The 24823-nt window shown below is 31.5% G+C and overlaps 2 long non-coding RNA genes across 4 annotated transcripts; both read right to left on the bottom strand.

Moving 5' to 3' along the window:
• Positions 1-338: 338 nt before the first annotated feature.
• Positions 339-19091, bottom strand: LOC145321510 (uncharacterized). 3 transcript variants are annotated; one of them, XR_013880266.1, is made up of 7 exons: positions 19002-19091; positions 12774-12850; positions 12187-12246; positions 5257-5432; positions 3966-4025; positions 1268-1420; positions 339-968 (listed from the first exon to the last, which is right to left on the bottom strand). It is a non-coding gene; the product is annotated as an uncharacterized LOC145321510 (long non-coding RNA). The 3 variants fall into 3 exon arrangements; XR_013880265.1 differs by lacking the exon at positions 19002-19091 and adding an exon at positions 13100-13171; XR_013880267.1 differs by lacking the exon at positions 19002-19091 and adding an exon at positions 13043-13126.
• An 841-nt stretch (positions 19092-19932) lies between these two features.
• Positions 19933-23548, bottom strand: LOC145321511 (uncharacterized). Its single transcript, XR_013880269.1, has 3 exons — positions 23479-23548; positions 23130-23259; positions 19933-20065 (listed from the first exon to the last, which is right to left on the bottom strand). It is a non-coding gene; the product is annotated as an uncharacterized LOC145321511 (long non-coding RNA).
• Positions 23549-24823: the final 1275 nt, after the last annotated feature.

The following is a 24823-nucleotide window of genomic DNA, read 5'->3' on the forward strand; positions in this document are numbered from 1 at the left end:
ATGTCAAAAAGTTTAGTTTTAGCTATAGAAGGAAAAAAAGACAATTAACTGCACATTTATATAGTCCGGAAATTTTTTCCCAAATCTTAAACGTAATAAAAATCGGCGGAAAAAGCCGTTTTTTAAGGAAACGAGCGACAGTTTTGCCCTATCTTTGAGATTATATGAATGAGATGATGTTAAGGTTTGATAATCTGATGAGAAATTTTCTCGTTTACAGTCCCTTTAAGATTATTTTATTGATCAAAATAAAGATAATTGTGTCTTAAATGATTAAGTGAATATAAGGTTAAAGGGCAAATATATAGTTTATCATATGAAATATTAACATTCCTGTTTAAACAACCAGTTATCTGAACCTTGAAATCCCATTGGATTTTTCCTCCACTTCAAATGTTCATCAATACAAGATTTTAATTTCTCCTCTTCAACATCTTCTATGTCAAGGATCTCCTTCATTCTTTTCTCATACTCATTAAATTCTGCATATTTATCCTTGCCTCTGGTATCTTTTCCCTTTTTATCTAATTGGTGAATACAATCAGCTGCTTGAAAGCCAAGGAAGATGAATGACTCCATTTTTAATTTTCTTGCTGCATTGACAAGCTCATGATGTAAATGTTCTTCAAGATAATTATCCAAAATCTGAGCATCTAGCTTTTCCCTGCCCTTGTTTCCTAAAACAGTTGGTTTTTTGGGTGTTACAAAATGATTTGGAATAGCTATAACCTTACACTCGGAATCATAATAATAATCAGCTACTTTCTGTTTTATCTCTTCAATCTTTTCTTTTGCTAATATTCTTTTTTTTTCTCCTGCAGGTCCATGAAAGTTTATACTCAGTTTACTAAATTCTTCAGCTAAATTTGATACTTGAGAATCTTGTAAAGATAGAGTATATACCCCAAATTGAAAACCACATGTGCAGGAAGAATTTGTTGCTGGGCCAGCTCCTTCCATTTCACAAACTAAAATACATTTTTGTGTATTGAAAGATATTTTTATCATCAAATCTATTATGTAAATATACATTTTCACCTTAATAATTAAGACATCTTTTCCATGACTAATTGACAATTATTACTAAACTCAACAGGTTTTATATAAATACATACTTCACTATCCATTTTCATTTCTGATTTTGATCTTTTATTTTAGAAATATTATAGGTTATTTGTATTATCTAAAATTATATTATATTCTATTATATCTATTTCTTTACAAAATAAATTGTTTAATAATGGAGTAGTTATGAGAAAATATTTACCTGTAAATACACCACACAAGTGTGATAATATGGCTAATATTACAGTATTTTAGTTCTCTTTTATTTGCTCTCTATCTCTAGTTTCATCCAGTTGCAAAACCATTTTGTTGTCAGTTTAGACCATTGTATTGCCTTCTCTATATACATTCATACCTAAACAACATCAGCAATTTGTAAAATGGATCCATATAAAAGTAAGAAGAATAGCCAACTTTTTATAATAGAATATAATTCCTATGATTATATATTTCATTCATAAGAATGCATTTCAAAGCTCATTGAATTTGCCAGTAAGTGTTATAATGTTGACATTAATCTCATTCATAAATGTTTTGACAATAACCCCTATCTCCAAAAACTCCTATTAGAAAATGCATACTACTTATTCATTTTAAAAATGTAGAATAAGCTCATGAAGAATAAAATAACAAGGATGACAACATCCATAAGTAGCGAAGCACAAAAAATCATTGATGGGAATACGTACAATTAGATTTAAATTGTATTTCTTATAATCAAGAATAGATTTTTTAGAGAAAATAAACACATATTTTGTTTAATGATGACGGTCAAAGTAAATTACACAAAAGATGCTCATAAAAATGAGAAAAATTATTTTGATACTGATATCCCAAAAAAGTTTTAAGATTGGACCAAATACACCAAAGATATGGGGAAACATGTAAAACATATAAAATAGCCAAAAACCTGCTAAAATTTGTATATCCTTAGCTTAAAAAATTTGGAAAATCGGACTATATACATTAGATATATGGAAAAATAAGGGGAAAATTTAAAAATAGCCAAAAACCTGCAAAAAGGCAGTCTGGCCGTCATGGTTGTTTTCTTTGAACGACAGGAAATTTCATTTTGATATTTATAACTGAAAAAATTTTGGAAATCGGACCATAAACACCAAAGATATGGAGAAAAATGTGAAGAATACAAAAATAGCCTAAAACCTGCTTAAAGGGAGTCTGACCGTCATAGTTGTTTTCTTTGAACGACAGGAAATTTAATTTTGATTTGTATAACTGAAAAAATTTGGAAATCGTACCATAAACACCAAAGATATGGAGAAAAATATGAAAAATACAAAAATAGCCTAAAATCAGCTTAAAGGGAGTCTGACCGTCATAGTTGTTTTCTTTAAACGACAGGAAATTTAATTTTGATATGTATAACTGAAAAAAATTTGGAAATCGTACCATAAACACCAAAGATATGGAGAAAAATGTGAAAAATACAAAAATAGCCTAAAAACTGCTTAAAGGGAGTCTGACCGTCATAGTTGTTTTCTTTCAACGACAGGAAATTTAATTTTGATATCTATAACTGAAAAAATTTTGGAAATCGGACCATAAACACCAAAGATATGGAGAAAAATGTTAAAAATACAAAAATAGCCTAAAACCTGCTAAAAAGCGGTCCGACTACCATTGATGTTTTATAGTGAATGTGCTCCTTACTAATGGAAATGTTGTCAAAAAAATTTAGCCTTTTATCTTTTTTAGGAGCCGAGAAAATCACGTTTCCCCAAAACTAAGACAGACGGACATACAGACGGACATTTCAATTTACAGAGTAGCTTCGCTACTAAAAATGTCTTTATACTAAATGAATAAAATTGTGACACATGCATGATATAAAATATAGTCTTATTAATCTGTTAAAACAAAAGCTAGGAATAAAACAATGCATTTTAAAATTAATATGTAGTATGCATTTTATAAGATAGGAATTTATTGAGGAAAGCTTTTTTTGAGATAGGCGTTTTCTAAGACAAATACATATGAAATTTATTTAAAAAGGTTTAGCGGGTTTTTATTTGTTGATTTAGATCAATGAATTTCTACTATTTAACTCACTCTCTCTGTTTGTCCATACACAATTTTTGTGCTTTGCCACTTGTAGATGTTGCCATCCTTGTTAAAAGCGAAGCTTTTCTATAATTAGGGTCGGTCCGTACGTCCGTCTGAGATAGTTAGCTTTTAGGCATTAATTTAGGCATGTTAGAATCGTCCTGTCGATTTCATACTTTGCCTGGTGATTCCTGTAGTAGTTAGGTACGATTTAGAAAGCGTAGCAACTCTATAATCGTTACCAGAATGTCCGTATGTCCATTTTGAACATGTTGATTTTTTTACTTTTTTAATAGCAATTTTTTATGTGATAAAATCATCCGATTGATCTGATTTTTTTATTACTGATTCCTATTACAATAAGGTACAATATTATGAGCAAAGCATCTCCATAATCAAGTATTAAAAATGTCAGTATGTCCTTAAACAGAATTCTGTATTTAAGAAGTTTTGCAACAAATTTACGCATAATTTTGTCAAATCTTACAATTTCATATTTTGTATATTCAGTTCTGACACTCAACAAAAGTTAATGTTCGTCTGTCATATCGTTTCAGAGCTTCGCTTTTATGGATGTTGTCATCCTTGTTTATTATACATTCATTATTGTTTTTAGATACACAATATGGGTCTTTTTTACAGGGTTTTGTTTCAATTACTGATCATTTTGTATATTTTTGTTCTCTTTATCAAGGTCAAAATTTGAAGAAGAAAAATCTTGAACAAAAGACAACTTTTTTTTGTTTTTAAAATACCTTTTTATTCAGAGATTCTATGTAACAGAGATGTACAGACAAACCTTAATTAAAGAGTAGGTGAGCTGCAAAGGAACTTACTTGCCACTTGATAATCCGCCTGACTGTTGTCCTTATTTAAGTCTTATTGTTGCAGGAATCCTAAAACAGACACATGTTATTTATATATAAGTATTTAGTAGCAAATCTACTCTATAATTGACTTTGTCCATTCGTCAGTCAGTCCGTAACGCTATTGGGGAAATAGGATTTACTCAGCTGTTATTAAATCTAGATATTTGATTTAGGGAGCATATTTATATAAATAATATTTATGGCAATCCGACTGCTTTAAAACAGATTTTAAGCTGTTCTTATTTTTATCTACATATCTTTGGTGGTATTGGCCCGATTTATTTTTATTTTCTGCTATTAGTATCAAATGTAAATTGTCAACCACCCCTTTTTTAATTATCCTTATACTAAAGTAACAGGATGTTTGTTTGTCTGTGTATCTGTGTGTCTGTACCGAAGGATCTCGCTAACCGCTGAACCGATCGGGTTCTCCATAACAGGGTAGCTTCTCATAGGTCCCGGGAAGGTTTATAACTATTTTGGGGGAGGGTACCACCACCCTCCCAAGAGAAATCACAATAAAATCAAAAATATTAAATATTTCCGCCGCATAGTGTCGCTAGCATAGTCGCACTACGTAGTCGCGCTGCGTAGACGCGTGAATTTAACAATTGATAACATAGACAAGTTATTTCTCAAATTAGATATTTAAAATAAAAAAAAACATTTAAAGGCCACTAGAGGCCTCTAGGGGCGTAGCCGCTAGTAGTTTTAAAAAGTAAAAGTGAAAAAAAATGGGGGAGGGGATTTTTTTCTTGGGGTAAAATCTACAAGGAAGATATTGGTACCCTTCCAAAAAAAGTTATAAACCTTATCAGGACCTATGAGAAGCTACACTAAAGAAAAAGACCATATTGGTTTAGCAGTTAGCAAGAACCTTTGGTGCAGACAGAAAAAAAAACTATTTTATTAGCATATAAGGAAGATCATTTCCCTGGCTTCCTGTGATCCAATAGGGCTGTCTGTCTAATGCTATTTTAATCATTATAATGTTAAAGTAAAGTTTTATACAGCAAAGGTTGTTTATAACTCAAATATCTATGTAATAGTAAACATGGCATCCCATGCAATTATTCCACCACGGACCTTCCCCTTAACTGGCAATGCCTTTGTTAATATTTAACAAATTTTCTTTAAATCACTTTGACCATATTTTATCCATGATTTTTGCGCTTCAATACTTATGGATGTTGTCACCCTTCTTTTCTTGAAAAGGTTATACTCTATCCACAATAAAATTTTATATGAGAACTTTTACCTGCTAAATATAATCCAGAGATTATATTTATATATATTTGTATACATATAATATTAGGTGTGATGAGAGTTTATGTTGTATACATGTATTAGATGTCAAGATCCCATAGTATGTAGCTCTTCTCTTACTTTTCCACCATGAAGCAAACTTCTTGTCCTCTCTTCAAATCTTGTTAACTAAACAATTTTATATAATGATTAATTTATGTTAAGGGTATTTGAGTCAAATAAAAAAAAATAATGTTAATTGAATTAAAACATGCATATACATATAATAACAATCATATCCTGAAGTTAATATATAAGTAAATAGTTTGTTTGGTTGGTCTGTTAGCCCTTGCTGATTCGAAAATTACCCTTAACCCTTAACAGTCGGGGGGGGGGGGGGGGGGCGTTCAAGTTTTTTTCTATCTCATTTTCTGTGTGTGAAAAATAAAGAGCCCAAACTGCGTGAGTTTTTAAGTATGGGTATAACACATAACTGAGAGTTGGAATTTTTAGAATATCTCCATCCTGGCGGGCACAGAATGCCAGCAAACCTGGCAGGGTGATCCAGGTAAAGAGCAAAAATATTTTTTTTGACTTAAACAAAGCATTTAATCTTACTAAAATACTAGATTATCCTCTAGTAGTAAATCCTTATATGAAATACAGGTGTTCAAGTCGATTTCAGGTTCCAGGTATGATCCTGCAGGTCCTGATCCTCCAGGTCTCAGGAAAATCTTTAAAAGGCTCCTGTGACCGCAATTTTTGACTTAAAGACTTCAAATTTTAAACTTAAGCTTTTCTTACATGTCTACATATTTTCCCGCCGATTGCGGCGGCTGGCAGCTGCCAAGTACAGCTGCGGCCGCTGAAATTTATGTTTTGATATTTCTAATGAAATTTATGTTTTGATATTTCTAATATAAAATTTACATAAAGATAAAGATTTTCTGTGAAAAAATTGTTCTTCTAGCTTCAAAAATAAGAAAATTACAGCCGTTTGAAATTTTTAAGTGAAAAAGGACCTAAAAACAAAAGTTGTTAAATAAAAAGGTGAAGGAAGCGAAAATTGACTTTGTTTCACTCAAGGTCGGAAATTCATTATCAAATAGGGGACTTGCACAAATTTTTTTTTAGCCCTCTAGCTCTAATAGGAACTGAGATAATAGGAGGGGTGTTAAACGCCCCCCCCCCCCCCCGACCAATTAAGGTGCGGCAAGGGGCCCGACTGTAAGGGGTTAAAGTGCCCAGTGGAGTAGAACAATCCCTCTTATTTATCCATACATTGAAAAAAATGTAGGAAGAACTTTTTCAATTGTGTACTAGGTATCCGTGCAGCTCTAGCATCCACAAAGGTTAGTCTTTTGCAAATCAAATAAAAGCTAAATTAAAACATATTGATCTTGCTACCTAGGAATGATTTTTCCATTTTCAAAATACATATTGTAGTTTTAAAAGAACTCTATTATTTCAGTGCTTTCCCCCAAATTGCTAAGCAAGCAAATAATCCCCACCTCCTTCACTTTTTTTTTCGAAATAAATTAAAAATAAGTGGAGTTAGTAATGTGTTTTAGCCTAAACTTTAGGGGGTTAAAGGGGCCATAAACCTTCGGGACCTATAAATGATGTGCCAAAACCTAACATTATTCAAATAACCAACTCAAGAAATTATAATCCCCCCCCCCCCCTTATGTTTAATTTATTCCAAATGAGAAGATGGTGGGTTCTGTGCTTGACCATGAATTTTAAGGGAAACCACTAATATTTATTAACATTAGATAAGCTAAATTTACTCCAATGCAACGTTGTGTAAGCAAGAGCTCAACATTTTAAAATATTTTCTCAATATTAATATTTAGTTTTTTCATAATAACTGTACATATGTTTATGACAAGGATGACAACATCTATACTAACATCTAAAACGACCAAGCTAATATAGCTTGATTCACAAGAGATGTGATTGATAATGAAGATTTTTTTCTTTGAAATATATTTCATTATGAAGCAGCAGTAGTTACTAATTTATAAATGTTATGCTTGAGATAGATTTATAACTGTTAAAAACTAACGAAGCTCTCATTTTAGGATTAGGATGAAGAACAATCAAAGCAAGCTTGACAAAACTTTATATATTAAGCAGAATATTAATTTAAAGGTATAAAGCGAAATAGTTTATAAACTTTGTTGCAAAACTGTTTAATTACAGAATTAGAAATAGAAATAATTGTTTCATAAAACCTAAGATTACAAAACAAAATATAAAACCAGTTACAATCAGTGGTTGTCTATCGTTGTCAATTGTATAATTGAAATAAGAAAGGCCTTCCTTCCTCCCACCCTCCTTATTGTTATACACCCCCATGGTTAATTTATGTGCATGCCGCTAATTAATTTCCAGTTAATATATTAAGTTCGTAAATTTGAATTTAAAATTTGAAATGTTCTCTGTTGAAATTTAAACCAACAAGGATGACAACATCCATAAAAGCGGAGCTCTAAAATCAGAAGAAAGGACAAATGAACAATAACTATTGTTGATGTTATAATTTAATAAGCAGAACATTTCTAAATCTAAATGAAATTGTATAATATAAATTTGTTGCAAAATTGTGTAAATATAGGATACAGTAAAAGGACATATTTTCATTTTTAGGATTTGATTATATTGTTGCCTCACTTATAATACTTTACCTTGTTGTCCTAAGAATCACTATTCCAAAAATCAGATGAAAATCATAGAAAAAAAATTATGTAAAAATGTTAAAAATCAGCTTGATTTAAATAAACCTACTTACTTTCTGGTAACAATTTTAGAGTTCCTATGCTTTCTAGATTGTTACAGGAATCATAGTGCAAAGTTAGAAATCGATAGGAAAATTCTAACATGCCAAAGTTAACAAAAAGAGCTAACTGTTACGGATGGACGGACCGACCCTAATTATAGAAAAGCTTCGCTCTTAAAAATAAGCATTTTACTTTTTAATGAAATTTTGTGAGTTGTGATTAAGTGTGGTTGTTAGAATATTTTTGTGCGCAAGTTGGGGTTGGGGTGTGTTTTTAGATTGTATAGTTTGTGTTGTGTGTGTGTTATTGTGCGTAAGAATTAAGTGTTTGTGTGTGTGTGCGTCGGAAGTGAGTGTGTATGTGTGTGCGATAGAAGTGTTTGTGTTTGTTATTTTATTTAAAGTACATAACTTGAGGCAGAAATATGTATGTAATAAGTTTTTTTTCAATAGATGAACCATATCAGTTCAGCGGTTTAAAGACAGACAGTAACACAGAAACAGATAGATATCCTGTTACGTTTAGTATTATTTTTTTTGTCTAAAGTTTAAGAAGTCAACAATTACTGAACTGATTGAGTTTTTCTTTTAAGGGAGGCTTCTTGTAGGTCCCGTGATGGTTTTAGGCTATTTTATGCCCCTTTCTTTCTCACCTTTTTAATTACAGGGTCCTAAAATACTAATTGCGCTACTGCTAGTCTACAATAGCTTGATGTCTGTCTGTCTGTCCTTTAAGTTCTCGGTAACTAATGAACAGATTGGATTCTACTATTCAGGGAATACACCTACAGGTCCTTTTAGGTGGTTTTAGGATATTTTCTTGGGGAGGGGGGGCGGGTGCACCTTCAACCTCACAAAAACAAAAAAAATTTCCCCTCCCCATTTTTTTAGGCAGTTAATTTAAAATAGGTAGTTGCAGCTCCAGAGGTACTTAGTTTTTATTTTTAAATTAGTATATCATAAAGTAGAATTTTTTTAGGAGAAATTGTTAATAATCTAGGCCAGGTTTTAGGCTAGGATATGGCTTCAATTTTTCATGTCGGAGATATAGTCCAAGAAAAACAGGTTTGAAAACCTTAGGATGATTCTAACATGCCTCATAACAATAAGAACCATCCTATACCTACGGACGAGATTAAGAGCAAATCCTTTAATGTAGAAAAGATTCACTTTAACAAATTTGGTACTCTATACTATGTACCATAATAATAAAGACTAGCAGTTACGCCCCTAGAGTCAGAGGATAGCAAGATCCTTTGTTGCACACACACACACACAGATCCTGTTACTTTATTATTTACTAAGTATATTTGCGATAACTTTTATTTAATGAAATCTTCCAATTTTTAACATGTACAAAACGGCCTGCTTAATTGCTTCAAGATCCATGTCAGATCTATATAGGAAATAAATGTCTATAAACGAGCTCAAGTTTTCCAAGGAATATTTGTTTAAAACTCATAGTGCTCCAATAATCCATAATAAACTCTCATTGCCCAGAACGATAAGACCCATTATTTTACTTTATTAAAAATAAATTCCTTTTTTTAATTTCATGTTGCTATTTACCTTATATCAATGTATTTAATTTCTTATCATAAAAAAGAAAATTTAGATTTATAATATAATAAATTTAAGAAAACTCTATTTTAAAAGAATTCGATTGTGGCGACACTTTGTGTGTTCAAATATTAAACTAAAATTGTAATCATCATCATTAACCCTTTGGTGATGGTAATGTAAAGAAAAAAATATAATTTAAAAAATCTTTTAAAAATCATTTAGATTATTAAATATTTACTTTCTTTTAGATAGTAATGCCGGGTGAGGAAAATAGATTTATTGAGAAATAGATATGCATATAGAAAACTAGCCAATAGGGAGATAATTATATCGAGCCAACTCTAGTAAGGATAATATTTGTAAGTGTTATTTCTAAACAACATGAAATTTTTAAAAGCCAGATGCGGCACAGACAATGGGTGGGGAGTGTGAGTGCCCATCTCAAGTTTATTATTTCATCTTCAATTGAAATATATGTTGTGGTATATTCACAACCAAGTGCGTGAACAGATATTTACAGGGGTAAGGAGGAGGGGGGGGGGGTGTTAAGAATCAAAAGGGTTATAACAAATTAAAAATAAGTATCTCAAATCTAAGACCTTGGCCTTACCTATAAAACTGAATGATAATTACAAATGTTACTAAGATTGGTGGAAGTGGGGGGAGGGGGGTACACATCTCCTCCTTCTTAGGCTCTTTTGCATTAAATGCCATGAAAGCGAAGCTCTAGAAATGGACGGATGGACAAACGAACATTAACACTAGAGTATGAGAACTTAATAAGCAGGATATTAATTTTAAACTCTAAATAAAATTTTAGTTAAATTTGTTGCAAAATTGCAAATTTACAGGACACTATTAAAGAACACAATTTAATTTAGGATTTGATAACAGAAATGCTTTACTTGAAATATCATACGGTGTTGTCCTAGGAATCATTGTAACAAACTCATTTGAATTGGAAAAAAGGAAAATTATTGAGTTGCTGCGCTTTCTAAATTGTACATTTTACAGGATTTATTATAAAAAGTTTGAAATTGAAAAACCAGCTCTAACATACCCAAATTAACAATGAGCGCTATCCTTTACAGACCGACCGAACCTAATTATAGAAAAGCTTAATTTTTTATAAAGCCATAGATTCAATTGAGAACAATTAAGTGAGTAAAATATAAAAAGATAAAGTTAAGTTTTTGAAGGAGGAAAGATTTTTTTTCACAAAATAATTATACACCTTCTATGGCCTATAACAAGCTTTACAGCAAAGGAGAACCGTATCAATCCAGCTGTTGACGAAATCCTTGAGTACAAACACAGAGATAGACAAACATTCTGGTACTTTTATATGTAAGATGTGTTTGTTAAGTAAGGACAATTTTGTTCATACGCATCATAATAACAACATTATAAGTTATCAACACTTTGGATAAAAATTTATGTAGTAGAGAGAGAGAAAGGAACAATGGGCTATTTATTACACTTGTTTTATAATAATGTTTTCTTATTTGTTGCCTTACCAACTTTGGGGACTTTAGTGAATTTTGATTGGTTCATTCATTAAGTTGAGTGTTCAAACGTTTCAACCAATACTTTTAATCTATACAAGGCATTTGTTCAAAATCATTGGGGATGTACATCAATCTATCGGTCATCTATCCTTAGGTCCCTGTTAAGGAGCAATAAATTGTTTTTATCTGGATAATCAAATTTTAAGATACCAGAGCCAAATTATCCTAATAACGGAAAAATAGCCTAAAACCATCCAAATTCTTAAATAAAATAGCTTAAAATCAACCCAATGTAAAGCTTAGCTAAAATGGAGAACTGAGTGTAAATATTGAAATCTTAATCTTCAGACAGAAAAAACTTTACTACTTTTTATGATACCTCCGGCTACGCCCCTAGAGGCCTCTAGTGGCACTTCAAATGTTTTTTTTTTATAATACGTAACATTTCTATGTTGCGTTCAAGTCTCTACATGAAAAAATTTTGATTTTCAGTGATTTCTTTTGGGAGGGTGGTGGTACCCTCCCCTAAAATAATTATCAACCTTACCGGGACCTATGAGAAGCTACTCTGTTAAGGAGAACCTGATCAATTCAGCGGTTAGCGAGATCCTTCAGTTAAGACAGACAGACAAACACACATCCTGTTATTTATTATAAGGATAGGATAATAGGGTTTTGTATATATGTACACTTTTAATAATCATTAATAATAATAATTCCAGTATGGCTTACAAACCAATTAATTTATGCTCGATTAGAACCGGTTCTCAGCCATTCTGAGAAATCCTGTATAGCCTTTTATTTCACAAAATTTTCCCTGTATAATTTTTTCCTACTTTTTTCTATTAAGATTGGGTGGGGGGTTGTAAATCCCCTGCCCCCCAGCTCTCATAACTTCTCATAGGTCCTGGAAAGGTTTTCAACTAAACACCCCCCCCCCCCCCCAACACAAAGAAAATTGTAGCCATCAGTATACATACATATATAGCTAATTTTAAAGAAAATAGAGAAAAGGCTATTTAGAGGAACGGAGAGTCCTGGTTAACGAGTAGCTGCGCTACTATTGAAAATGAATAATTTTACAACTTACCTAACAACAGAAGATAAAATCAAGGCCAAGTTATTCCTTAGCAGCAAAGTTTCTCTACAACTAAAATAACAAATATGTTATACATGCACTAATACAATAATACATGTTATACATTATTAAGTTCTTTAGCTTTAAAAAAATGGAGGGGGGATGCATTTTTCAATTTTTTAGTTGTCACCAAGATTTTAAGCTTCAGACGGACAGACATCAAGCTACTTTGTATTATCTGTCTGTCTGTCTGAAGCTTAAGATCTCAGTAACCGGTGAACTGATTGTGTTACTACACTTCAGGGAATACACCCACTGGTCTTGTGGTAGTTTTAGTCTCTAATCTTGGGGGTGAGAAACCCCCACTCCCCGAAAAAAATTCCCCCAACAATTTTTTTAACTAAAACAAATAAGCGGGGCGGGAGAACACCCACCCCAACCTCGAGGCAAAACCCCCATGAATAAAATCACCCCCCCCCCCCTTAAAAAATTATATATGAGGGTGACTTCTTAATAACTCTTGGAGCAAAGCCCTTAGAGGCTAGGGACGAAACCGCTAGTAGATTATATAATAGGATAATATGATTTTTTATAGATACCTTAATTTTAATAATATTTCCAGTATGACTTCAAAATCGATTTTTATCTGCTGGATTAGATCCGGTTCTCAGGCATTCTGAAATATCATATTACAGAAAATTTTCCACGAATATTAAGATAAAAAACTCTAAATCTAACACCAATTTTGATAGCCTGGAACTCTGGGCTAACAATTAATTAATAATTAGCAATAGTTTTAATCTAATTTTTTATTTTAATATCCGCAGAAAACTTTACATATTACGATAGGATAAATAATTTTTTGTACCTTATACTGCAAATCACATAATAACATAGTATTTGTATAAATAAGTCTAAAACAAACCTATGACTAACATTGTAAACTATTTTCTAATGCGTTTATTAACACAACTTTGAAATTTCAACTTAAAAAGCAATCAAAGCACTGAGTCAGAGCAGTAGTAGTAATGCATGTTAAGGTTGCCAAATTAAAACATTTTTAAAAATAAATTTTTACCTCTGTTTTTCTATTTTGTTAAATGAAATATTTTTGGATAGTTGTTCATTTTCCCAATAAAATATTATATATTTACATGTTACATAATCCAATTGGTTCAGCGGTTAACAAGATCTTAAGCTTTATTGGAACAGATAGACAATCAGAGATATTACATTACTTTATAATAATAGAAAGTTTTTCATACATTTTTTATTCAGAACGTTAAACGTGTCCCACCCCAAAATAGCTTAAAACCACCACAGGACCAGTATCTACATTCCCTGAAGAGTGTAGCCCAATCGGTTCAGCGGTTGCTGAGATCTTAAGGGATGGACAGACAGATACACAGACAGACTTTGTATTATAGATTACAGATATAATACATGTATTTTAGAAAATTAAAATATCATAAATTTGGACACTATGATTTTTTTTATTAGGCAGGCAAAAAAACTTGTTGGGCAAGTGCAGGGATTTTATGGGATAAGACAATAGAGGGTAAATTTCTATTCACTCTCATTCATGGTAAGCATAAGTTTTTGTATAAAAGTACCCAAAAGTTTATAAAACTTTGGGTACAAGTATAATTTACAATCCAATGTTCCCTTCCTCCCTGGATAAGTAAGAGAGAGTGTGGGTATAGCGGGGAAGAAGAGCTGAATTTGAATTTTCAAATGTTTACACAGTTTCCTCGGTGTTTTTAAAGTTTTTTAGCTAGTAGTAAATATTGATAGGATGAGGAAACACCGAGGAAACTGTGTAAACATTTGGAAATTCAAATTCAGCTCATCGCGGGGGATCCCAGGGATAGGACAATGGATAGGACAATGGATGGTAAAATAATCATCCCTCGGATTATTATGAAATTCAGCCTTTAGTAGCTTATTAATATGACGGGAAAGGGGGGGGGGGAAGGAAATGACAGCAGATTATTTTTACTTGCATTGTTCCCTCCCTTCCTTTCCTGGTGCATTTGTTTATGTTGTAGAATTTTTCTAGTCTTGCTTTGAAACCGATTCATATCCGCTGGATTAGGACTGGTTTTCAGACTTACTGAAAACTCATGTATAACATCATATTAAACAAATTTTTCCACAAATGTTAAAATAAAAGTAAAACACTTTGTCCAGTTTTGTCATCCAGTATCTGCGGCCCCAAGAGGCTAAAAAAAACTTCTTTAAATCTTATACTTTTCATTTTAAAATCCGCGGAAAGCCGTCTATAATATGATGAGATATATAACAACTATATAGATATATATATGTGTGTCCATGAAGGCAGAGAGAGTGTGACATTGGGGTGTTCATGACACTAGTCACCAAAGTTTTATAATAACCTTTTCTTATTTGTTGGTTTAACAACTTTGGGTAAATTTTATGTTTTGGTTCATTTAGATGAGGTTCAAACCTTTTAACCACTAATTGTCAGGGGCAGTCCGTCTCGTCAACAATTCTTCAATAATTCTTCAACAATTCTTGGAAAATCACCAAACCTACCACGGTAATTGTCAGCTGATATAGCAAAAAGAAAGATGCAACTACTTCTATTATGTACTATTGTTCATTTATCTGAGTATAAATCATAAGCTATCACCAAACCTCGTTAGCTTAGAATTTTAGAATTGCCGTCTGCTGGTGGAATCAAAACAAACATTTCTTTCTAAAGAATTTAGAATTAGGGAGATTAAAAAAATATTTTTAAAAACTTCTTAAAATTAAAATCTTTAAATTTTTTTCTTATCCAAAATATTTGTAACTGTTTAAAATCAAAAACAAAATATTTCAAAAAAATTTTTAATCCTAAACATTTTCAAGCACTTTGTTTAACCCCCTGAAGTAGGTTAACGCAAAAGTTTCAAAATGATTCAATAACTAAATAATATCTCACTTTATGAATCTATAAAAAATGAAATAGGACAAATTCAATCAAAACAATTTGGATCTTTAAAGAAAAATTGAAAATAATTAGAAAATAATCAAACTTATGCCTAAAGCTCAAAATTAAATTCATTTTTCATTATTTATCAAACAAGGATGACAACATCTATGAGAGCAAAGCTCTGATACGATAGGACAAATGGACATGAACACTTATAGAATGTCAGAACTGAATAATCAGAAGTGAAATGTATAAGAGTCGAAGTAAAATTGTTAGTAAACTTTGTTGAAAAACTGCTTAATACAGGATAATGTTTATGGACATACTCACATTTCTAGGACTTGATTATAGAGTTGCTTCGCTTATAATATTGTACTTTGTTGTCCCAGGAATCAGTATACCAAATAAATAGGATAATTAGATCACATAAAAATTTGTTATTAAAAAGTAAAAAAAATCAACATAATGTTTAAAATGGACATATGGACATTCTGGTAACAATTATAGAGTTGCTATGCTCTCTAAATTGTATCTAACTACTACAGGAATCACATGCAAAGTTTTAAAACAATAGGACAATTCTAATATGCCGCCCTTTTGATCGTTTTCAATTTGTTTTACATTAATGGTAGGGAAAGGGGGGACTCTGTGCTCTACAAGGCACTTTGGGGGAAATTACCCATATCTTAAATGATTCAAATGTTTGTAAGTTGTAATATTCGGAGAAGATTATAAGTTTTTAGGTTTGATTATTGCAGTACTTATTAAATCATGATTTCAGGAAAGCTTTTTTATTTTACTTCCCTAATTCGCCACTTTCCTCTAACGTGTTTAGCTATTAGAGACAAGAAATTGCCAAGAAAGTCAAAATTAAACTACTACAAATATTATAAAATGTATTATTGTGAAAATTCATAGCTATGTAGTTCAGAATTTTATTGCTAGGTGTCGTAAAAACCTTTTTTGAATTAAAATATGTATATGAGATAAATTTTTAAATAATCTTAAATATTTTTCAAAGTATCACAGCTATTCACTCTTTAGGATTTTTATAAATTTATTCACTCTCTAACATATAATTTACGAGTAGTTTATGATTTAGATAAAATACCTAAATGTTGTAAAAAAGCTTTATTTCTGCCCATACATCTTTAAACTGGACGTGCAGGCAAACTCTGTCTATCCTTTTAGCATGGCTTTTAGTAAACAAAGCAAAAAGTGTTAAAATAATGCTTGAGTTTATTATCAAATTCTGCCAAAAGTTGCTTTATCTCATCATCAAGTTTAAACTGGAAATCTAAGAAATCAGCTCTAAAGCATTGTTTGCCAGAATAGCCTTCCCTTGTCCCTGACTAATTGTAATCTACAGAAGGTGTAATATTAGGCATAATCATTGGAGATGTACATCTATTTATTGGCCATTGTCTTATCCCTTTAGATCCCTGCAATGCAATGAAGGGTTTTAATAGTAGCAAAGCTTCTCTATAAATCGAAAATTGTCCGTCTGTTAGAAATAGGGGAAACGTGAATTTCATGGCTGCTATTCTAGATAGTATGTTGAATTTTTGTGTGAAGATTATTCATAATCTTTCAGTATATAATTCACTTAATCCCTCTGTCTGTCTGTCTGTCTGTCTCTCTGTCATGCTACGAAAGTTTACATAATTTATTATTTCTATATGGTTATTATTTTACTACTGAACATCTGCTCTTTAACTGCCGTTTGTCAAACCATGTTTTTGTGCTCCGCGCTACTAGGATGTTGTCATCCTTGTTTTTTCAAAAGCTTAGCTATCTTACAACTAGATTTGGTACTTGTCACGGACTGCTCAGCAAGGCCTTTAGTTGTGTGTCAGATGGAGGGGGTTCTCCTTTATACATTTTTATTAGCGGATACGCCCCTAGAATCTAGAGTTTCTGTCTTCAAATTGACAGAGAGGGGCTAGAAAAATATCTTTAACCCATCCAAAGACTTAAATCTGAAATAAAATAGCCTAAAACTATTACTTAACCTATGTGAAGCTTGCCTAAAAAAGAAAACCCAATCGGTTCAGTATTTATTGAGATCTTAAGCTTCAGACAAAACCCGTTATACTTTATAGTATAGGATAACACAAAGTGCAATCTCAGATTCCCCCCTTAAATTTTTTTAAAATTAAATGAAAATATGGAAGGGGAGGACAGTTATTTTCTCTTAAGGGGAGGGGTTTCCCTTACCCTGAAGGAGCTTCCCAGTACCCCAAAAAAACAAGCATTATATTTTTCATATTTCTAAAATTAGCATTGATACTTCATATGTTACTGTTTGTCTATCCTGGTGAGTTTCAATTTCATGGATAGCTACGCTACTTATGAAACTGTATAATTTTACTTAGGGATCTGAAGGGATAAGACAATGTCCGCTTAATTAATGTACATCCCTAATTATGACAAAATTACCGCTTCTGCAGATTTCAATAAGTGGTTTAAATGTTTGGACATCAACCAATAAAAATTCAATATAATTCCCCAAAGTTGTTATAACAAGAATAAGAAAACATTGTTATAAAACTTTGGGGACTAGTGTAATGAACAGCCCCATATCCCCTCCCAGGGGAATTTTACTGCTTATCTAAGCACAACAGATAACACTACCAAGGTCAAGTATTTCCTAGGAGCAAAATTTTTCTAAAACTAAAATAAAGATACAAGTTTGGACCTATGGATCAATATTCTGTGCTCAGTTTGGGCTCTTTGTTTATTATACTGGTACCCAAAGTTTATAATAACATTCGTTTGCTCAACAACGATAGGGACTATTTTAAATTTTGATTGGAACATTCATGAAAATGAGTGTTTAAACGTTTTAAGCATTAATTGTAATCTACAGAAGGGGTAATGTTGTTCATCATTATTGGGGATGTAAATGAATTTAATGGCCATTGTCTCCTTAAATCCCTGTTTTGTACTTCATTGAGTATTGAAAATAACGTGTTTATTACTTTATTGTTTACTAGCGGCTAAGTCCCTTGAGGCCTCTAGTGGCACTTTTATTTCATGTCTCTGTTGCTGGTTATACGTAAAAGCAAATATATTTTTTTTTAAATTGATTCTATTTATAATTCTCTTGTGAGGGTGGTGGTACCCTCCCCCCAGATAGTTATGAACCTTCCCATGACCTATGAGAGGATACCTTGTTCAGGAGAACCCGATTGGTTCAGAGGTTAGCGAGATCCTTCGGTACAGACAAACATCCTGTTACTTTATTATTTGGATTGTTTAGGTTTTATTGGTCACTGGATCGCCTCGCAGGGTTAGGGAACCGCAGGACAGGTAAATTTCCCGCAAGGTTAGGATAACCCGGAGGGGTTAGGTAGCCTAGGGAATAGGTAGAACCAACGAACGCTTAAAATGTCAAAACTTAATAAGCAGAATATTAATTTAAATATATACAAAATGGAGTATAAACTTATATTTTTATGGTCTTAATTAAAGCGATACTTTGCTAAAAATATTGTATCTTGTAGTTCTTGGAATCAAAGTTCCAATATTTAGATGAATAGGATGATTATTTGACGTACATACTTTCTGGTAACAATTATAAAGTTCCTACACTTTTAAATTGTATATGATTATTACAGGAATCATCATCCAAAGTTTGAAATCACAGGACAATCCTAACATGCCTAAATGTACAAAAAAAGAGCTAAAAATGATATACGGATGGACGTACAGACCCTAAATATAGAAAAGCTTTGTTTTAGAATGGATGAATATTATTAGAAGAAAATTAATTTTTGTGAGACAATTAAAATTGAGTGATTTGATCTAAAAAATGCCTGGACAATAAATCCACTGTTTACAGTACTGCTTATATTTGATTTTGGGCAGGCTATTTAGGGGAACTTACCTAACAACAGAAGATGAAACCAAGGCCAAGTTGTTCCTTGGGAGCAAAGCTTCTCTAGAACTGAAATAACAAATACGTCAATTAATTATTCTATATATAATATAGTGGCTTCACCCCTAACTTTAAAATTTTTGATAGGGGACTTTTCTTTTTTCGTGGAGTTAGGTTGTCCCATCTCTTAAGAGAATAGCTTAAAACTACCTCAGGTCCTGTAGCTGTATGCCCCTGATAAGTAGAGCCAAATCGGTTCAGTAGTTACTGAGATCTTAAGCTTCAGACAGACAGACATCAAGCTACATTGTATTATCCTATTGTATAAAGAAATAAGGGTTTTTGTGTGAGGCATAAGATTTCAAATAATTACTAAACTGATAAAGTTCTTCTTGCAGAAAGTTTCAAATAGGTTACGGGATGGTTATTTTAGGCTATTTCATTTTAGATTTAATTTTTAATAATATTTTCAGCATGGCTTTAAAACCGATTAATATCTGCTGGATTAGAACCGGATCTCAGGCATTTTGAAAAATCATGTATAGCTCATATTAGAGATAATTTTCCACGATTATAAAAACAAAATTCATAAAATTTACACCAGTTTTGATAGACCGAAACTCAGGACCAATCGGGTCTAACAAAACTTGTTTTAATTTTAGTTTAAATTTAATATACATTTCTCCCTGGAAGATATAGACACCTTGCCTGTGCTAAAATATTAAGCATATACCTAATAATTGACAATTATTACTTAACTCAACAACTTTTTTACAATTTAAAACTCTACTAGACATATTCATTTCTGATTTGAATCTTTTAGTGTAGAAGTAAAGTTTATCTGTTCAATCTAAAATTATATTATATTCTTTTATATCTATTTCTTTACAAAATAAATTGTTTCCTAATGGAGTAGTTATGAGAAAAAATTTACCTGTAAATACACTGTTTATTAAGGGGCAATGGCTAATTTTGTTGCATTTCAGTTCTCCTTGACTTGTTCACTATTTGCAACATTATTCAATTATATTGCAGTGTAGATCACTAGGTTGTCTTTTATTACACATTGATTCCTAAACAAGGATGACAACATTAGTAAGAAGCCTCAGAGATAAAGAAGTAAAAGGAGTTTAATATTAGATGAACAGTAACCATGGAAATATTTTCATAAAACACAAACATCTATCTTTTATAGCAATTGAGAATATCCAAATTGCATCAGCCTTTTTTCCTCAATTACAGATGAATTAAATCATGGAAAGAAAACGAAGTAGCGGGTTTCATCATATTTTCACAGTAGCATTTCTCCTAATACAGCCCATGCAGAGGGCTTTAAACCAGGATCAATTATCTAACACTGCGAGGTAATCATCAATATTTACTTAAACAAAAAAAACAATCAAACGCTACAATGAGACCCGCTACTTCCTTTTCTTTCCATGATCTGATAAGTTTTACCTTTTCTTAACCCTTACAGATCGGGGGGGGGGGGGGGGGGGTGACCCCAACCTCTAGTTTTTTCAATGTCATTTTTTTGTAGGTAAGATAGAGAGCTATGGCTTCATGACTTTTTAAGTTTAGTAATTATACGTCGGCAATAGTTGATTTTATAAGGATATCTGGTCTGTGTCGGTTGTGGCATCCGGTCAAAGTCGGTTAGGTGGCACCAAATTTGGAAATAATTCTAAATAAATCTTAATTTCTTCATTATGACTTTTATGTATAAGATAGAAACCTAAAATATTTTTTGGTGAATACTGGGATATCAATGAACATCTGAGAATAGTGGTGTTATGACCGTTTGACCGCTTCCTGACCGATTTTATGACCGATTTTTTGTCCTGCTTTTACTATAGACTTATATCATGTATATTGTGGCTTCTATTACAGCCAGTGACCAAAAAAATTTTGTGGTACATCCTTGAGCAATAATTAACTTCCATAAGTATTAAGGTCATGACCGTTTGACCACTCCTTGACTGATTTTTGACCAATAACAACAATAATAGCAAAGTTCAACAAATTTAACAAAACAAACTACATTAAGAAACATAGAGAAGTATTCTTTTGGTATTAAGGAAAGAAATGGTATTTTAAAAGATATGTATTTTTTATTACTTCAAAATAAATAAAAGATGTTTTTGATTAACTAACTAATGACATTTTTTCAAAATTTATTAAAGGGAGTGTGAACGTAAAAATTTCTCATCTGATTATCAAATCTTAACATTTACTAAGCACATATCACTACACTGATCAACCAAAAATGTCCTATTCACAAAAATATCCAGAAATAATGCCTTGATTTTATGGTATTTTGAGAGGGAAAAAGGAAAAAACAGGGAAAATCTGAACGTTTTTGTTTCTTATAATGTTTGTAGGGATATTTAACTTGTCATATATAGTTGAAACAATTTACTTACTGTTAAGGATTTATTTTATGCTATAAAATTGCCAATTCGTTTTTTTATAACGTAGTAATTAGGTAATAAAGACATATTTTAAATTCGTATTATTGACAAAAAAATACCTTACTGTCTACAAAGGGTTGAATCTCATAGGTTATATAAAATAATAATATCCTTTTTTATTGTGTTGAACAATAAATAACCCACTTTGGAGAATTAGTTTACACTTTTATCAGACTGTTTATAAAGAAATATTGCGTCTTTATTATTTACAAATTTGTAATCAAAGGTGGGCGAGAGATGGGCCATTTAAAGTTAATTGGATACTAATAAAAAACCTGTTTCTGGCTTTGTTATTGTATTTGGTTTTCAATAAAAAAATATTGCTTATTTTATCAATTTCTAAGTAACTATACATTGGATTAAAGCAAGGATTATGTTAAAAGTCAGCTTAACTGTTAGGAAAAATCTAGAACTATGTGAAAAAGTTTAATTTTAGCTATAATGGGAGAAAAAAGCAATTTAATGCACATTTTATATAATACAGAAAATTTCTTCCTTTCCCCGTACCTTATAAAAATCGTCGGAAAAAGCCGTTTTTTAAGCAAACAAAAGCGCGTTTTGCTCTATCTGTGAGATATTATGAATGAGATAATGTTAATATTTGATATTAAGATGAGAAAAATTTACGTTCACAGTCCCTTTAATGATTAATTTTAATAAGTAAACTATATCAAATTTTCTAATGGAACCAACATTATTATCAATTGACTTTATGCAGTTTCCTTCAATGCACCTAGCTAGCATAGTAACTCCCCCCTTTCCCTTTGTTTGGTAAAAAAAAAAAAAAAATGAGGGGAGGAGGCGGGGTAGTGTTTGGTCTGAGAAATAAACTTGCATTTTTAAATAAATATTTTCACTGTTTTTTTTCCACATAGTGTGTCTTTGTGTTTTTGTTTTGTGGATATTTTTGGGTGTGCGTTATTTTGTGTCTAGACAATTGGATTCAAAATTTAACAAAGAATTTAATTTAGTTTATTCTATGTTACTTCTTGATGCCTAAAAAAAAGTAAAATATAACTAAAAACATGCCTCAGCCAATAATGGTAATAATATCTATTTGTAATGGCTAAAAATATAAGCATGCAGAAGGGGCCTTCTCCTCTTTTTTCTCCATAAAGAATAAAACCCCTATTAAAACACAGTGCATGCGACTGTTAAAACATAAAACATTAACTGGTCATTAAGATATAAAAGTTTACCGGAATTTTAAAGTTAGGGGGAGATTTGAAATCTGCATCAAATTTTGGGGATCTTTTATAAAATTAGTTTTTTCTATAATTCTTTATCTAAAAGCAGAAATGCAATTTAAGTTAATTAATTTTGGCATCTGTGATTGGTGGATTTAAAAAATCTGCGCTCTGATTGGATGGCGTACATCATTCAACCAATTAGAGCACAGGTAGTTTAAAATCCACCTATCCTATTGGTCAAAATTAATTAACTTAAAATGCATTTCCGCTTTTAGAAAAAGAATTATACAAAAAACGAATTTTATAAAAAATCCTTAAAATTTGATGCAGATTTCAAATCTCCCCCTAACATTAAAATTCCAGAAAACTTATATATCTTACTGGTCATATCTTTCTTACTTGCACTCAATGCCCACTATTTCCTAAATAAACAGGAGGAGATTCTATCCAGATTTGAAGTATACCAAAACTTTTACCTGCTAAATAGAGTTTGAATTAAGTAGAAGTTTGGAACCAATATTACTGTATCTCAGACCTACTTTACTTTACCATCATCAACCAAACTTATTTATATTCCTTTGTTAGCCACTCTTCTGTAATTCATAACTAAACAATATTATAGGATTATATAGGATTAATAAATATTAGTTTCTATTAATAGTAAGTGGATCATATTAATTTATATTTTAATTTAATAAAAAAAAACATAGTAAAATAACAGTCATGTTTAAGAAAATAGGTTGTTCTAAATGTAAGGTTGACGAGGTGAGGGGAATCTGTGCTGGACTAGGCATTTGGAGAAAACCACAAATATTTTTTTTTTACCTGAGATAAGCAAAATTCACTCCAATGCAATGTAGTATAAGCAATGGCTCAACATTTTCACATATTTTCTGAAAATTGATATTTATTTCATATTGACTGTATATACTAATATCATAACAAGGATGACAACATCCATAAAAGCGAAGCACTGAAACAGTAGTACAATTGAACATTAACACTTGTATATTGTCAGAAAACTGAATAATCAGAATATAAATGTATAAGAGTCAAAGCAAAATTGTAAGTAAATTTCTTCGCTTATAATATTATACTCTGTTGTCCCAGGAATCAATATACCACAAATCAGATAATTCGGATAATTAGATCACATAAAAATTTGTTAAAAAAATAGTAAAATCAACATGTTTAAAATGGATGTACGGACATTTTGGTAATGATTATAGAGTTGCTATGCTTTCCAAATCGTACCAAACGACTACAGGAATCAACTTGCAAAGTTTTAGATCGATAGGACAATTCTTACATGCCTAAATTAACAAAAAAAGCTATCTGTCTCAGACATACGGACGGACGGACCGACCCTAATTATAGAAAAGCTTCGCTTTTAAAAATTACTGTAAAATTGACTAGCAACTTTTAACATCAAATTATTTGTTCCATAGATATTCAAAATCATTTAGAGTTATGTTATAGTAGCTTTCTATTGTCTGACTTAAACTTTTATTTAAGGTTAGGGAGGATGGATGAACTTTGACACAAAATAATGATAAACCTTCCCTGGATCTACTAGTGGCTTCAATGTAAAGGAGAGCCATCTAGGTTCAGTGGTTTGCAAGATTTTTCCCCAGAGACAAAAAAGGACATTCTGTTACTTTTAAAAAGTTATTATCTTAACCTTAAAAAGAATGGGGGGGGGGGTAATCCACCTTTTTTATGCCTTCCTAATCTTGAAAATGGAGGGGAGTCAGTCTATTCCCCCCCCCCCTCCAAACCCACACACCTAGGCGCTTGCAAAGATATTTGCCTGTGGAAGGGGAGGGTGATTAGAACCAAGACAGTTATTTCATCCAGGGATCTAAAGGGATAAGACAATGGCCAATAAATTGATGATACACAAAATAACCCCTTCTGTAGATTACAATTAGTGGTTGCAACGTTTGGACACTAAACTTAATAAAACAAACAATCAAAATTCAATAAAGTCCCCAAAGATATTAAGCCAACAAAAAAGAAAACATTATTGACGACTAGTGTAATAAACAGTCCAATGTTCCCTACCCTCCCTGTTTTTCATCACAAAAAAATGTTTACCAGAGGGGATATTTTAACATTTATTTTACAAATTATAATCCTATACATTTATATAGCTTGTATTTAAATGTAT

The sequence above is a fragment of the Acartia tonsa genome, chromosome 6 (genome assembly GCF_053477335.1).
Source record: "Acartia tonsa isolate MP-2025a chromosome 6, ASM5347733v1, whole genome shotgun sequence".
Classification (NCBI taxonomy): Eukaryota; Metazoa; Arthropoda; class Copepoda; order Calanoida; family Acartiidae; genus Acartia; species Acartia tonsa.